This window comes from Lonchura striata, chromosome 4 (genome assembly GCF_046129695.1).
Source record: "Lonchura striata isolate bLonStr1 chromosome 4, bLonStr1.mat, whole genome shotgun sequence".
Classification (NCBI taxonomy): Eukaryota; Metazoa; Chordata; class Aves; order Passeriformes; family Estrildidae; genus Lonchura; species Lonchura striata.
The window spans coordinates 35,379,029-35,394,469 of record NC_134606.1 but is presented as its reverse complement, the minus strand read 5'-3'; the positions used below and the strand labels follow the sequence as shown (position 1 = coordinate 35,394,469).

Sequence of the window (15,441 nt, the reverse complement as noted above, 5' to 3'; positions counted from 1 at the left end):
AAATTTAGGACTGTATATCTTCGGAAAACACTGGCATTATTTACACGTTAGCTGCAACATAGTTTTCTTGACATGATTCTTTGTTTACTCCTGCTTATAGGTGATAATTTGCCTCAAAAATGCAGTATATGGTTGTAGCAGGATGCTCTGCCCTGAAATGGGGACAAACTTGCTCTGATCTGTAGTCATTTCACCCTGGTCCCTTGTATATATTAGGGTGCTTATGATTTTACAGAAAAAAAAAAAAACAAAACCCAAAAAAACCCAAAAAACCAAAAAAACAACCAAAAAAGAACCAAAAAAAAAACCTCCAAAAAACACCCAAAAAACACCTTCCATGTTATTATATCCTTCAGAGAGTAGCTGAAAATTACTTACATGAATGTAAAGCTTCATTAGTTAATGTCAATCTACCAACATGACATTGGCAAAAGATGTTAACCAGGGAAGCTCCACTGTGCAGCAATGAACAGACACCAGAAAATTATTTGGTAGTTTCTATCTTTTCTAGTAAAAAATGTAAGTTTGCCCACCTTCAGGTGCTTCAGCAAGGGTTCACCAGCAGAGACCAACTTTGGGGGTGATGTGGGTAGAGAGGCAATGAAGGAAGAAGAGGAGAAAGAGGGGTTGGAGTGACCCTGGGCCTCCCCCCAGCAGTATTGGTGTACCCAGTACAGACTGTGGTGCTCAGCTGTGCCCCCACTGGAAACATCTGCATTCCTCACCTGGCTGGACAGCATCTGGAGGAGGCAATGGGTTTGGGTCTAGCTGGGAGAAAACTGGGGGTTTTGGGGTTTTACCTCCCAAGGACAGTGGGGTGGGTATGGGGGAGCTGTAGGATATTTTGAGGAGAGATGGGATCACAGGGATTGTCAAGAGAGGTCGGTGAGGGGTTGTGATATTTTTTGGGAAGGCATCCCAAGGTATGGATGTACAGGGACCAGGGCTGTATTGGGGTGGGGTAGAGGGCAGCACATTTGAGGCGGGGGGAGTTTTGAGGAGAACATTGAGTTAGGGTTCAGGTTGGGGTGTTCCTTTCAAAGGTTTCACAGTGGAGCTAGGCCAGCTGTTGCTGCAGCTCTTATGCTCTCCTGATGGCACCTTTTCTCCCTTGAACTTTCTCAATGCTGCTCCTTTGTCTATCTCCGCGCCTGATGTAATTCTCTTTCTGCCATATAACTAAAGTAAATAACATTTCCTAGAGGGCTTTTTCAGTTGCTCCATTTCCTTTTCCAGCCTGCTGGCTGTTGGCTTGGTTTTGTTCAGCTGGTTTCTCACCTGTCAGAGATGTCCCCACTGACCCTTTCTTGCACTTGAAGTCATTGCTCACATGCTTTCAACACTTGCACATCGACACTTTCTGATGTCTGATGGCTCCCAGGGCTCAGGTGGGAAAAGGGTGAATCAGACCTTGACGTTGGTACTCAGCCTCTTACATCTTCTGCCTATTCAGAGTTAAAGAATGCAAATTGAGAAAAGTTAGGAAATTAACTCAAAACAGGAGACAGAGACAGTGGCAGCATTACATATAACCAGAAAAGAACTGTCACGAACTTGACACCAAATTCTGTCACCAACTTGACACCAAATAATAAGAGTTTTCAACAATTCTAAATTAGCATTATTCATGGGAAAGCTTATTTTGCCTTAGTGTGTAATACAATCCTAAAAGGAGGACTGTAAAATCTTTGCTTTTACATACCCCCAAAGCTTTCGCTAGCCTTGATGGTTTCTAGATACAGCTCATCCTGTTCCTTGTCCCAGAGCTCATTGTTTCTCCTGCTCCTGAAGGACACAGGTCCATCTGCACCCTATTGCACCCAAGCACCATCAGGTCTACTTCTTGGCCCAGTGGGAACAGCCACTACACCACCTTGCCTCACCTCACCAGTCCCTAGGGGTTTGTAACAGGCAGGACTCGCCTGGTGGTGCCAGATACCACCGGCAAAATGAGGAGCCAAGCTCCTAAGTGCAACTGGGCACTGGCAGCTGCCTGCAGCATTAATCACTATCAGGAATTCCACCAGCACAGCACAACCAGCACCACCCTGGACCCCTGGATATGTCTGTTGGGTCTCCAAACCCCCCTTAATGTGCCTTTCAGGGGGCAGGCTACCACACAATGTGATTTTCTGTGGGTCACAGATTTCAGGATGAACCTTTTGGCTTCTACTCATACCCCATTGTTTTTTTCTATTATGATGTTGATCATAACTTAATAAAACATAAAGCTTTTTCCATTTTAACCAAAGTTTCAGCATTGGGTTTCTGAATGAAAATACCAGCTATGGGTTGAAGACCGTTCTTCTACCTTCTCCTGATGACACATGTAATAAGAACAAAATCTCTAGATGTCTACTGCTTGTTTCCAGTTCTCTCCACACTTTTAATAACTACAAGAATTATTACATGGATTAAAGTACATAATATATTAAAAATTAGTAAATCTTTTCTTCCCAGTAAATTGCAACTGAATATGAAGCAGAAAGGTTTTATAAACAATATAAATTAGTGTAGCTTAATTTTTCATACCCATGAGCTTTATACTGTATGTATTGCTGCAGCTTCACAGTACCATGCATTAGCATCAGTATGTCCAGAGAGGATATCAAAATTAAGGTCTATGACACATGATTTTAAGTAGAAGTGCTGGCAGCAAAAACAGCCTCTAGCACATTAAGGAAAATAAGGTTTTAGAGCAGTGAGAAAGTCCTCACTTTATGATGCTTATAGAATATATTAGTCTGTAGAGGCTGCATCATATGCTTGGTCACACAAAGAAATTGCCTTTAAAATTGACAGACAATCTACACAGTTTGGAATGAAGAGTTATGTGTATGAAGATATGACAGATCTATGATCATTATGTCTAGGAAGTAGGATACTGTTTTTATTTCTCCTATTTTGGAAAAAATTGCAGCAGAAGTTTTAAAAGTACAGAACATTCATCTTTGTACAAAGAATTCCCACAGGCTTCAATCAGTAAAGTATCTTAGGTTTTTATTAAATTAACTCTGACTTCTTCATGTTTGTAATGACAAAACAGCAGTAAAATCAATTTAGTGAGATTTCTTTCTTTTCTTCAGCATAGGAAGACAGAAAAATATATATGACATATAAGATACATAAATAAAAATGGGGGAAAATGTTTCAGCAAGAAGGAGGAAACCTTAGGTTTAGAGGGTTCTTTGGCAAAAGTTATTCACTGATAATAAATACTGGATGTTTGAAGAAATGATGAGACAAATGGAGAAAGAGCAGATGTACTGCTCCATAAACACCAGAATGCAGAAAACAAAACATTGTCTCAACTTTTTTTTATTTGGCTCTATTATGAGCTGCAAGTGTTATGAAATGTGAAGATTCACACATTCCCTAAGATCCTTTGAATTATCACAGAGACAGGCTAACTCTGCCTATTAGGGGAAGGAAGTATGTACTGCCGCATTTCATTTATTTTTCATTCTGCAACTGCGAGAAGACCACTGCCCTTTCCAATTGCAAGTAATAACAGCATATCTACATGGTGTGCTTGTAGGGAGATTGAGTCAAGCCTAATGACCACAGGAGAGTGACACAGAAAAAAACTGAAAATAATTAGTTCATATGTAGATTTTAACACGCACATTTCAAATGTCTAATAATTCTAGTTAATTACATTTATGAATTCTAAAATGCGCATAACATTATATTCAGAAAGAAAGATGCCTTGATTCAGAATCACTTAACTTCTGAAAGAATATTCATGACCCTCCAGTACTACTATTTTAATGCTTCATTATGTGTTTCTCAAAACAAGGGTCATTACATAGGAAACAGCTAAATTAAAAAAAAAAAAAAGTAGAAAAAGAAAAAGTAAGTAAAAACTTTATCTGAAAATAGTTTCTTCTACACAGGTTAAAAATTGAAAAAAAATCCCCACATGACTAATTATTAAAGTTTATTTTTAATATAATGGTTTTAGTGTGACAGATGCTCATCAACACTCATTTTGGAGATGTCACTTTGAGTCAGATGGCTATTTCTGACCAGACAATTTGAAAGAAGTACCCTAATACTTGTTGATACTTAGTTGACTTAGTCTGAGTTGACTAACATTTCATCTTCATTCTGCAGATAGTAAATTTTTAGCCAATTGCTTGACTTTTAAACATGGATTTCTGTCAATTCTTAAAATAAAAACTCTTCTCAGGGTAAAATATCTGTGTGATTTTGCATCTCTCTTCCATTTGCCTGTAGAAGATGCTAATTTCATAATCCTTTAGTGGAGTGGAAAGAGGACCAGAGTTTTAGTGGGTCTCAGTTATCAGAAAAACATAAAAACCCATAAATTTTGACACATGTCCATGATCAGTCATTCTTGAATTCTATAAAACATACATTTCTAAAAAAGCACTCCTAAACTCTAGACAGAATAGATTCAATAACTGACATTCACCCATTGTCTCAGCTGCACACCCTCAAGCTCAACTCGTTTCCTCCCATCTGCTATAATATGACTGGATAGAAATGGGTGATTAAATGATCATGTGTAAAATGAACCCAAAAGGAAGAACTTGCAACACACAGAAATAAAGGATGCATGTGCATCCTTAGGGTAAGAGCTTTTTCAGTCTAAATTTGTCTGAATCTGGACCACATGTTGAAAGATCAAATAAGGTTACTTAAAGGCCTCTCAAAATTACGTCTGATCAAGAATGAGGTTGCAGAAACAATACAATAACTAAATTCCAGCTGGTGGTTCAGAATTTTACTTTTTCAGCCATAAGAATGTCTTTATTTCATCCTGCATACTAGAAACAAGATGTTGGCCACATGCAAAAGATGCATGTGTCTTCAGTACATTCACTGGCCTCAATTCTCTTCCTTCATTAAATTCAGATCAAACCTGTGAACTTGTCTCTATCTGTATCTTAATTTACACTCTCACATCCTCTTATCTCCTGCACTTTTGTTTTTCCTTATCCTTATCAATGTGTTACACATATATGTGTGTGTACATATTTTGCATATATTTGTATGAGTATTTATCCTTTTGTGTGATCATACTTGTGCTCTCAGACATGTCATGCTCTATTTCAAAATTTGAGAGTAGTTTAGGATTGATAAGAATAAAAAATAAGGCATAAGTCACCTGTATAAACTTCCAAATATATATTTGAAAGCATTAGGAGGCCTGTATTTTCTGATTAAATACAGATAAGGGAAAATACTTAAATTCTGAGATATTTTAACCAATGTAACTTGCAGTGATTTTCTATTCAGCTACTGTCTCATTTTCAGTCACGGACTCATTGCAGATTTCGTTAGTGAAATCTAAATGAGGCCTATGTACATATCTCCAGGCAGTCCTAATCAGGGCTTGGTCTTCACCTCTGCAGCAGGAAGACAGAAAATCATAACTCTCAGACTTAAGTGGATCACTTGTGGCCTATATATACTAAGGATTTATTCACAGTGTGAAGTAAGAGCATTCAATTCTCTCTTCAGCAGAGAGAGCTGGGAATCCTAAAAAATCACAGCTTGAATCAGAGAGAACACTTAGATATCTTTGACTTCCTGTGAAAGGCATCAGGAAAAAAGGCTAAGATTAAAACATATCTCACAGAATGAAAATGCTCAATCTTCACCATCTCACTTTGAACTTTAAAGTTTTTCTTTGGAGATGGATGGGTAGGAAAAGTCCCTTAAGAAATGAAAGCTGCAATTTAAAATACTTTACTGCAAGATATGATAAAATTACAATATTGATTTTTATTTAAGCAATAACTAACCTGTGCATTTCAAGAATTAAATAGCTTGGGTAACAGGCAGCTTTCTGATTTCAGCACTACATAAAATAGGAATAGAATTAAAATTTCTTTTTACTCCAGAAAAGAAGGAAAAAGGGCTTATTTCATAAAAAGTAACAAATTCCAAAGTCTTACAGAAGTTTTGGATACTTTTATATTATAAAATGTCCCCAAATACTGAAACTTCTTACAGAGGTTTTGGATACTTTTATCTTAAAATTGTCCCCAAATACTGAGCAGAATTTTTTTTCAATGAAAAATAATTTTGACTGAAAAGTAAATATAAATTCTAGTACTTCTAATAGTAAGAAAAAATACTATTCAGTATAAAAAAGTACTTTTGCTGTAGCACAATCAAAGATGATTATGAAAGGGGAAATGTATGCAAGCCATACACAAAAACTTCCTGATACTTACATACATTATTCATAGCACTGATAGGAGTATTCAAACTAGCCTCACTTTTTGGATGATTCAAGGAAGCAACTTTCCACCAGTTACCTCATTATTGATCAAAAAACCTTTTGTTTGGCTGAAACACATCTTTGGAAAAAGTAATATACCCTTGTTAATGAAAGACAAATTCCATTTCCTTTTGCTCTTTCTCCAGTGACTAATCCCTTCACGGTTAAAATTTAACTCAATTTATACCTCTGATTTAGGACTCTGTAGTTTATAGCAATTTTACCTAATAAAAAGTATTCAATCAGATGTAAGTCTTTAACAGCAAAATGTTATAATTTTTTAAGAAGTACTAACAAAGTTATCGGAAAGCCAAAAAACACTAACCATGAGAAGATATTTTCAAAGGTCAAAATCTTTGTGTATGATTATTCTCTTTTGAAATGCAAAAGACAGAAGGGCAATGAAAATTTCAGGTCCTTATGCTTCCTACACTATAAAACACAGCACTAAATTTCATGTTCTGTTGCAGCTCATATACAGAGTTAAAAGGTGGGTTGCAAGAATAAAGCGGCAGAACAGAGCCATTTTCTTTATAGTCTGTATTTCTCAGCTCCTTGTTGCCAAGGCCTGTTTCAGGGGACGATATAAGGAGGTGCCCAAATGCAAGATTTCCAACGTGAACAGCACATACAGGGAGCTTACACACTTTCCCTTGCTACTCCAAGAGTCAGACAAATGCAAGTCATTAGGGGAAACTTTAGGGAAAAACAGTCATAGAATTACAGAGTGGTTTGGTTTGGCAGGGGCCTTAAAGAACACCTAGTTCCAAACCCTATGCCACAGGCAGGGACACCTCTCACTCAACCAGATTGCTCAAATCTCAATCAAACCTGGCCTTGAATACTGCCATGGACGGGACATCCACAACTTCTGTGGGCAGCATGTTCCAGTGTCTCAACACCCTTACAGTAAACAATTTTTTCCCAACGTCTAAAGCTAGAGCTACTCCCTTTCAGTCTCAAGACATGCCCTCATTCTGTCACAGCATTTCCTTAAGATGAGTCCCTCTTTGGCTGCCTTATAGGCCAGATTCTGTAAGGCTGCAACAAGGTCTCCTCATCTAACACTGGGAGGTGTGGTTTGTTTCTTTACACATACTTAGGTTTCTCTAGGAAAAAGAGTTTCAAGAAATCAGAAACCAACCCTCCACAGGCACAAACATTCACATGTACTCACCAATACCAGTGAAATAAAAAAAATCATGTGAACAGAAATATCTACAAAGAAGAATATTAATTCAAGCATCAGAAAAATAGGATTGTTTTGAAAGGAATGACTCAGACAACAAATACACTTCTTCAGTGTGTTTTGCACCAAGGAATACCAGGCTAAAACAAAATAAAAACCAGGTAAGTACCCATACACTGTGATAATCGGCAAACTCACCAAACATCGTTATGAGGCAGTACTTGTACTTAAAAATATGTGTCTGAACAGCACAGTTTAAACCAGAATTTAAGCTATTGCAAATGTTAAATTGGAATTCTGAGAACAAGTTTGAAATGTGGCCTGCATAGTTCAGTACAACAGACAAAAATTCTGCTAGCTTATGTGAAAACTACACATTTATTGGGTTCTCAATCCCTTGTAAATAACACTGACTTGCAGATATCATTTGAAAATATATGGCCCTTTATATTTGGAGGAAAGGGGATATTAATTTTTTTACAGTTTAATCTAAATAGAGATGCATCCTGAGCTGCATCAAATTTAATACCCATCAAAGAAAGGCTATTTTTGAAAAGACATGAGCTACCATTCTAGTAGTATGTAGTATCCAGTAGTATCTAGTGATAAAACAAGAAGAAATATTACTTGTAAGGAATGCACATAAAACTAAGAAACATACATAGGAATTTGTGCTTTTCATTTATGAACCGGGGTCATGATTTGCATTTTTAGCATACTAAAGTCCATCTAGAATTCTGCATTTTTTCATCTATTTTACTCACACTACAGTGCTGTTTTCAAGCACTACTGTACTGGAGATAGTTCAAGATAGAAATTTATATCTATTAACTCCATCCTTTGCTTGACAGAGGACTCATATCAATCTTCTGTTGAATAATTACAAAAGTTTTTAAGTTGACTCCAATGCGATGTGGGGAAAAAAAACAGCTTTTAGCAAAGTATCAGTAGACTTCATTTGTTTCTGGCCCACAGAGACATTCACCTTAAGGCACTGCCTCAGGCTTTTGGATTTCTTAAGTCTACCTACTTCCTTGAGATTGCTCATGCTGCTTTTTGCTTCTCACTAAATAAACCTGCCTTAACAACATTTCAGCACCCTAGATTGGCCCTGTATTCTAAATTCAGCAAATATCTTTCTAGAAAGATAATTTATATAAAAAAAATACTATAGTATCTGTACATTCTATTTTTATATACATAACAATCATCAGTTATGTGCTTCTTACAAGTCCTGTAAGTAGATTTTGTTTTATAAATTTTGGTTTAATTTATTCAATTAAAGAGGCGAAATGCTATGCAGGCAGAAAGGACTCCTTCAGCAAATGTAATGCTTTCATACAAGGGCTCTGCCAGTACAGACAGTGTAGTAGAGATCTGCAGAGCCATACACAGCAATCTGCAGATGAGGAGCAGTTTATTTTATTGCTACAGCCTTCTAGAAGCTATTCAGGGCATGAAAAGCAATGCAGGAAAATGACTGACTATGCAGGGAAATGATATTCAGGAAAATGAATGGCAATTCATTTTCCACATTAGCTGCAGTGCAGCACGAGCACCTACTTACAGGTATAACTGGCAATCACTATATTAGGCATTGTTTCTGTTTTCTAAGAATTTAGCAGCTGAAATTCATGCAATATTCATATATGGCTCCAAACTCTTCTGTAAAATGACATTTTTTCCATATTTCAAATACCTACAATATATTTGATACTTTCTATTTGAAACCTTTGAAGTGAAATCAAAGGTGTTTTTTTTTGTTTTCTTAAACTTGGTTATAATACATTATATTCTCACAAGCTATGTGAGAATAGTGATTTGGTATGACCAAGGATCAAAAGATAGATGAATTTGCCATCAAAATTCAAGAAGTTCCTCATACATTGTTTTTTAAATAGTCCTTTTTGTATTTTATTTTAAATTAATGCATCCCCTGAATGTTAGCTGTTTAGACTGAGTTCTTAAATATCTCCCCTAAAGCAGAATTTTTCCAATAGTTTGTATTTCTTATTTTTTCTCCTTGTGGGGAATTTTCCATCATAATCAGTGAAATCCATTTAAAATTTTGTTTAAACACATTAGCAATATAATGCAAAGTTGTTTCACCTACAACAAGTTGAATCACTTGTTTCTTATACCACTTCAACCCTCTAGCACATCCCTAGATGCTCTTCCAGTCCTTAAGCTAAGTTCGCAACAATACTAAAAACTGGAGCACAAAATTTGGCTTTACGGAAGTGCTACTAAATTTAAAACTTACTGCTCTAATTTGTTCTTGCCTAGAGAGCTTTAAAAATTCACTGAATTAATTTTTTCCATTTTTCTAGTAACTTAACACCTTAATACTACTGTAATTAACCAGGATATTACATACACAGAATGACAATACAATTGGCACTTGGGAAACTAATGAGAAGTAATTAACTCAGCTGTTATGACAGTACAGAAGGCAAAAGCTCTAGTTCACCATATGAATTCTCTGTGCTACTCACAAAGCACAGAAAAACTATTGCTTATTCTGCATTGTAAGAATACCTCCACAGGTGTGTATTTGTTGACTAAACTTCTTTTAGTCCCACAGCATATTCAAAAGCTTCCTGGATGTGGCCCAGATAAAAAAACTCAGGAAAACAGAACTTTAAATCTGGGTGGTTTAAAGTCTTTCACTCCTGCCTGGTGCTGCCTCCCTTCACTCATGCATCATGACCAGCACAATAAAAGACAGCACTAAAATACCTTGAGACAAGAAAAAATCATCTTAGGTGTTCCAAGAAAAATACAGATTCAGTTCTTTTTTACATAGTCTTCCATCCTGTCACAGGATCTCTAAATCATGCTATCAATTATTGAAATTCTAAGCTGTATTCACAACCAGAGCCACAACCTGTGTCACCCTTTCAATGGCAAAAAGAAGTAGACGATAAACCTGAAAACCTATTTCCCTTTATCTCAGCTCACTGGACTTATCTCAGCTCTGCTGGACTTTATCTCCAGAATTAGCCTCAAGATGACCATGTGTTTGTTCTTTTTAATTATCACTGCTGTATGCCAAGATTCAAGCAATCCAGCCATTAGCACCATTTTCTTGGCATCCATTGGAATGGCATTGCAAATATTCCTGTCCAGGCTTTCCAAGAGTAGTTGACAGACAAAGAATCTACATCCCCGCCCTGACAGTACACAGTGAGGGGTATGAGGCACATAGGAACGACCTAGAAAATACATTTCTTCCTGGTTGAGAATAGTTGATTAGAAAATCCTCTCATCTACCACATTCACCACACTTTGTTGAACAAGCCATTGCATATGTGGCAAGATGGGTATTACTTCTTTTTAGGGAACCAATAGATCAAAATAACGTTTCAGTGGTAGCAGAGACTACACATAAAAAGAGGAATCTATATTCAATAACTAGATTTTTTTTCCACACTAAAACCTAGACTCACTATTCCCATTCTTACTTCTGCTCTACCAGAAGTCAGAGTGAGATCTCAGGATGGCAATAATAACTTATTTGTGAGCTCTCTCTTTATGTATATTTTATTTTCTGTCTGACCTATGTCCACACTTAGTTCACATCCTGATTTTCTATCGGGCTGGAGAGAAAGGATGACTCCTAATCAAGGATGACTCCTAAAAAAAGTCTGTAATTTATGAGAATTAGTAAAGTAGGTTTTTGAGGTGTCTTCAACATTTAGAATAATCAAAGTACTCTACAGATAAGCTCTGTAAAGGCATTCAGAAATGCTGAGAATATTCAGACAAGTATTTAATTTAAAGATAAATATTCTGGCTAATGTAGGCAACATCTATGAGACTGACAGACTGAGTTCTACTTCACTTGCCTGTTAGGGTTGATGATACTGAAAATCAGGTCTCTTCCATCATACCATGGCAGGGATAAAAGGTAGAACAGGGAAGAGAAAGACACAAGGAGGAACGGGAATTAGGGGACCAATATGTGAGAACAGAAAGGCTATGTCCTAGGTCAGATTTCCACAGATACTCTGCAATATGGGCCCACCTAAGAAAGAACAGTTCCATAGTGTCTCCATAAATTATAAGATATTTGCAGTGCAGTCCTCATAGGTATCATTGATATTTGACTTTCTTCTCTTTAAAAAAAATGTAATTTTAATAAAAATTAATCTTATTGGAATCAAAAGCAAATATTCTACCTCATTTCTATAGGTATATTTCATGTGTTCAGTTGGACTTTTAACAAAAGTTAAACAAAAACCAACCAACCAAATCCCTTTTACATTTAAAACTATAAACAGATTACCGATTCATTGGGAGATATATGGCGTTTGAACTATATCTAGGTTCAACAGGAAAATACTATTTTAGATTGTATAAATATTATATTAATGATGACTAATTAATCTAACAGTTTTATTTACATAAAAAATTTGTGTAACAGTTAAGTTGATCTTGTTCTCATGGGAAGTCTCTTTTCCCTGATAGATGCCTCCCACATAATTCCCTCTCACTGCACCTTCCCCCAGTAAACGCCTGTAAAGAGCTGCTAAATTATTCTGAAAAATTAACTCTTAATGAAGCCTTCAAGCTTATTATGCATAGAAATTTCTAAAATTTGTTAGAGATAATGCTTATTTAGAAGATCCAAAGGTTCTCTGTACATGTACGCTAATTTATAATAGTTTTAGGATTCTTAACAATGATCACATAATTGTGCTCTGGAAAAAACAGGTAAGCAACCAATCAGGCCTGAATTTGCTCACTTGTACATTGTGTGAACAGGAGTGAAATAATTTACTTTTTTTTAAGCAAATGCTTTAGTAGTAACACATCCATTCATTAGTACAAGTCCTTTCTGCCTCTTCTCACTCTTCTGTACAGAATGGAGAAATCAGGCAGGCAGGTGTAAGGAATTATGAGGCAGAGCTCTGAGGAATGGACAGATTAACTATTGAGAACATACACCTCACTGGAACCAAAAGTCAACGGAAATTGGAGAGATGTATTAAATACTGCCTCCTCCTCTAATCTTCCACCCTCCCCTTGTCTCTTGCTCCCCTGAACAAGGCTATAGCATATACATTGCTGAATTTCAATGTAGTCCCTCTCTTTCAGGATATCATATTCTCAGGCTGCAGAGAAGATTTACAGCTGCTTACTCTTGTATCCTCGTTTCTGCTGGCAACATGAGACCCAGAGGTTCAAGTGGGTGATGAATACCAAAAGCCTGACACAGACTGTGGGAACTTGGAATAACAATGGCTAACAACATGCTATACCCCAAATGATGAAATTCTGAAGTTATTAGTACTCTAGCTTTCAAAACCAAAGTCAAAAACAACTTTTTGTTTCAAAATCTACTCCTCTGTGTTTTGTTAATTTGCATATCCTAGTTATTTGCATACTAGTACTATATAACCTCATTTGGATAGTCTCACAAGCTAATACCTTCTGACTCATATTAATAGGTTCCAAATTTTGGTTTAGTACTGCCCAAAACCTTCTAAATCAAAATGTAATTTATGTCGAAATGTTTCATCATCAAATACTGATAAAAATCTGGCTTAATATGGGCTGCAGTATTACCTCAACTTCCAGTAGAAATAAAGAGGGAAAAAAAAACCCAAAGGACCTCCCTTACACCACTGTTTTCTTAAAAAATTATTTTAAGAAAGCGGAGGAAAGAAAAATATAGAAATAAATTAGAATTACATCATTTGACCTTTTAGAAAAAAGGAATTTGCTGTATTAAAAAGAAAAGAAAATGATGAGCTACTACTGACATTTTTAGAAGTAGAAACAATAGCTCTCTAAGCTTCTGATAAGCTCATTTTTTTTACTCACATGTCAGGGTAAATGGTTGTTTAAAGAACCAGATCTAGCATCAAAGTAATAGATTGTCCAGCTTATGATGAATTAGAATCTTTCCTCTTCACCATCTCCTTAAAATTTTCAAAATATCCTTAAGCTACAGGCAGACCCTGAGCCTTTTGGAACTATTCAAAGGTCATTTCAGCTACATACTCTATCATGCATATTACTGCACTAACCAGGGGATAGGACTCATTTTAATCCAAAAGTGAAGTACATGTAATGAGACGTGGCCATGGGGCCTGCACACTAAACAAAGAATATACATGGGTTCAGTCAGAAACTGATGTATTTGCCTACTCAAGAAAAATGAGAAAAAAAGCCACCCCTGATTTCAAATTAAAACAGACAGGGATTAATAATTTCATACTGGCGCTTTACCATATATTCTGGAATATTATATACATTTACTTTTAACTGAAATTTTTTTCTTCTGAATCTTTGTTAAGTATGCCAATCTGAGGAGCATGACTAACAAAAAGGCAAGTAGGAAAATCTGTATTACATACACAAAAAAGTGTAAAGCATTTCACTCTACAGGAAGTAAACAACACTGAAATTTAAGCCAATAAAGGCAGATTTCATTAGTCAACTTTAAAGGAGCTAGAAATTAGGACCATGAAATAAAGCTTTTTTATTTTTTTGCTTTTGATACATTAAGACAATAGCAATTATTTTAGTTAAAATTCAGAAAGAAATCGTTTAGTCAAGGCCTTCCTTTCAACATGACATTTGACACTTCAAACAGTGACAACAGTAGCAGGCACAACAACGTATTCATGACAAGATTCATCTTGTGAGTCTTGTCAAATAAAGACTCATGATAGGTTGTGTTTTGGGGAATAAAACAGTGCCTTGCAGTGACACCCAAGAATGTTCTGCTCTCATAAGCAGGAAGCACCTTAGAACCACACTCCTTACAGGCTAATTGGAAGCCCTGTGCTGTGGCTCCCCCCAGCCAGCAGCCAAACCCCGCGCTGCCCCTTCCTCACCAGAGAGATCGAGGAGAAAGCTGGAACAGTACAAGCCAAAGAACTCATGGGCTGAGATAAACACAGTTCAGTAAGAAAATCAAAATCTGCACACACAAGCAAAACAAAACAATTAATTCTCTGCTTCCATGGACAGGCAGGTGTTCAGCCATTCCCAGGAGAGCAGGGCCCCATCGTTACTTGGGAAGACAAAAGTCACCACTCTAAATGTTCCCCCCCTTCCTCCTTCTTCCTCCCACTTTATATATTGAGCATCATGTCACAGGGTCTGGAATATCCCTTTGGTCAGTTTGGGGCACCTGTCCTGGCTGTGTCTCCTCTTAACCACCCATGCATCCTCAGTCTCCTCCCCACCCATGCATCCTCAGTCTCCTCCCCAGCATGGCAGGAAGAAAAGCAGAAAAGGCCTTGGCCCTGCCCAGCAATAAGAAACATCTCTGCATTATCAACCCTGTGTTAAGCACAAATCCAAAACACTTCCCCTGCCAATCACTGGGAAGAAAATTAGCTTTAGCCCAGCTGAAACCAGCATACTCTGTTGGAGTTAGCTTCCTTTCAGGCATTAATGAGTATTACATTAATAATACTATATTGACACTATATCAGCCAGCCTGTTCAGACATTGCAGTGCTCAGAGCTGCAAGTTCAAAAGCAACAAGTTTAAAACAAACTTAGTTTGGTATGAAAAAAGCATTCACTGGGACCAAGTGTTTGTCTCTTTTTTGTTGCACAAAAGAGAATATATTCAGCAACGACAACATAGACTCCCATGGATCAAGCAGGATAGCACAACAGCTTTGACATTAGAGAAAGGCAAACTCCATTTAAATAATTCCAAAACAAAGGGAAGAAATAAATCAGAACTTTACATTCTGCTATACTTTCTTCTAAATAATTAGATATATATGGACATCCTTTCTTCCTGGTCTCTTCAGCTCATAACTCTGTGATTCAGGTCTGAGGAAAAAGGTGAGATACTCAGATCTACAGAATGAACAGCTCTTAAGGACCCTGTCTATTCAGAAGTTCTGTGGGCAATAAAGATGCATGACTAAGAATTACATGACCAGAAGGTATGCAAATATTTGGCACTACTATTAGTCTAGTTCAATGTCCTTTTTCAGGAGAATGCTTCTGCTGAACAAAAC

At 36.8% G+C, this 15,441-nt stretch overlaps 1 long non-coding RNA gene across 1 annotated transcript in view; it reads right to left on the bottom strand.

The window, feature by feature from the left end:
• Positions 1–15,441, bottom strand: part of LOC116183615 (uncharacterized) — an 85,940-nt gene that overhangs the window by 26,760 nt on the left and 43,739 nt on the right. Inside the window, exon 3 of the long non-coding RNA XR_004148277.2 lies at positions 1,279–1,445. This is a non-coding gene — a long non-coding RNA (uncharacterized LOC116183615). The remainder of the gene's footprint in view (positions 1–1,278; positions 1,446–15,441) is intronic.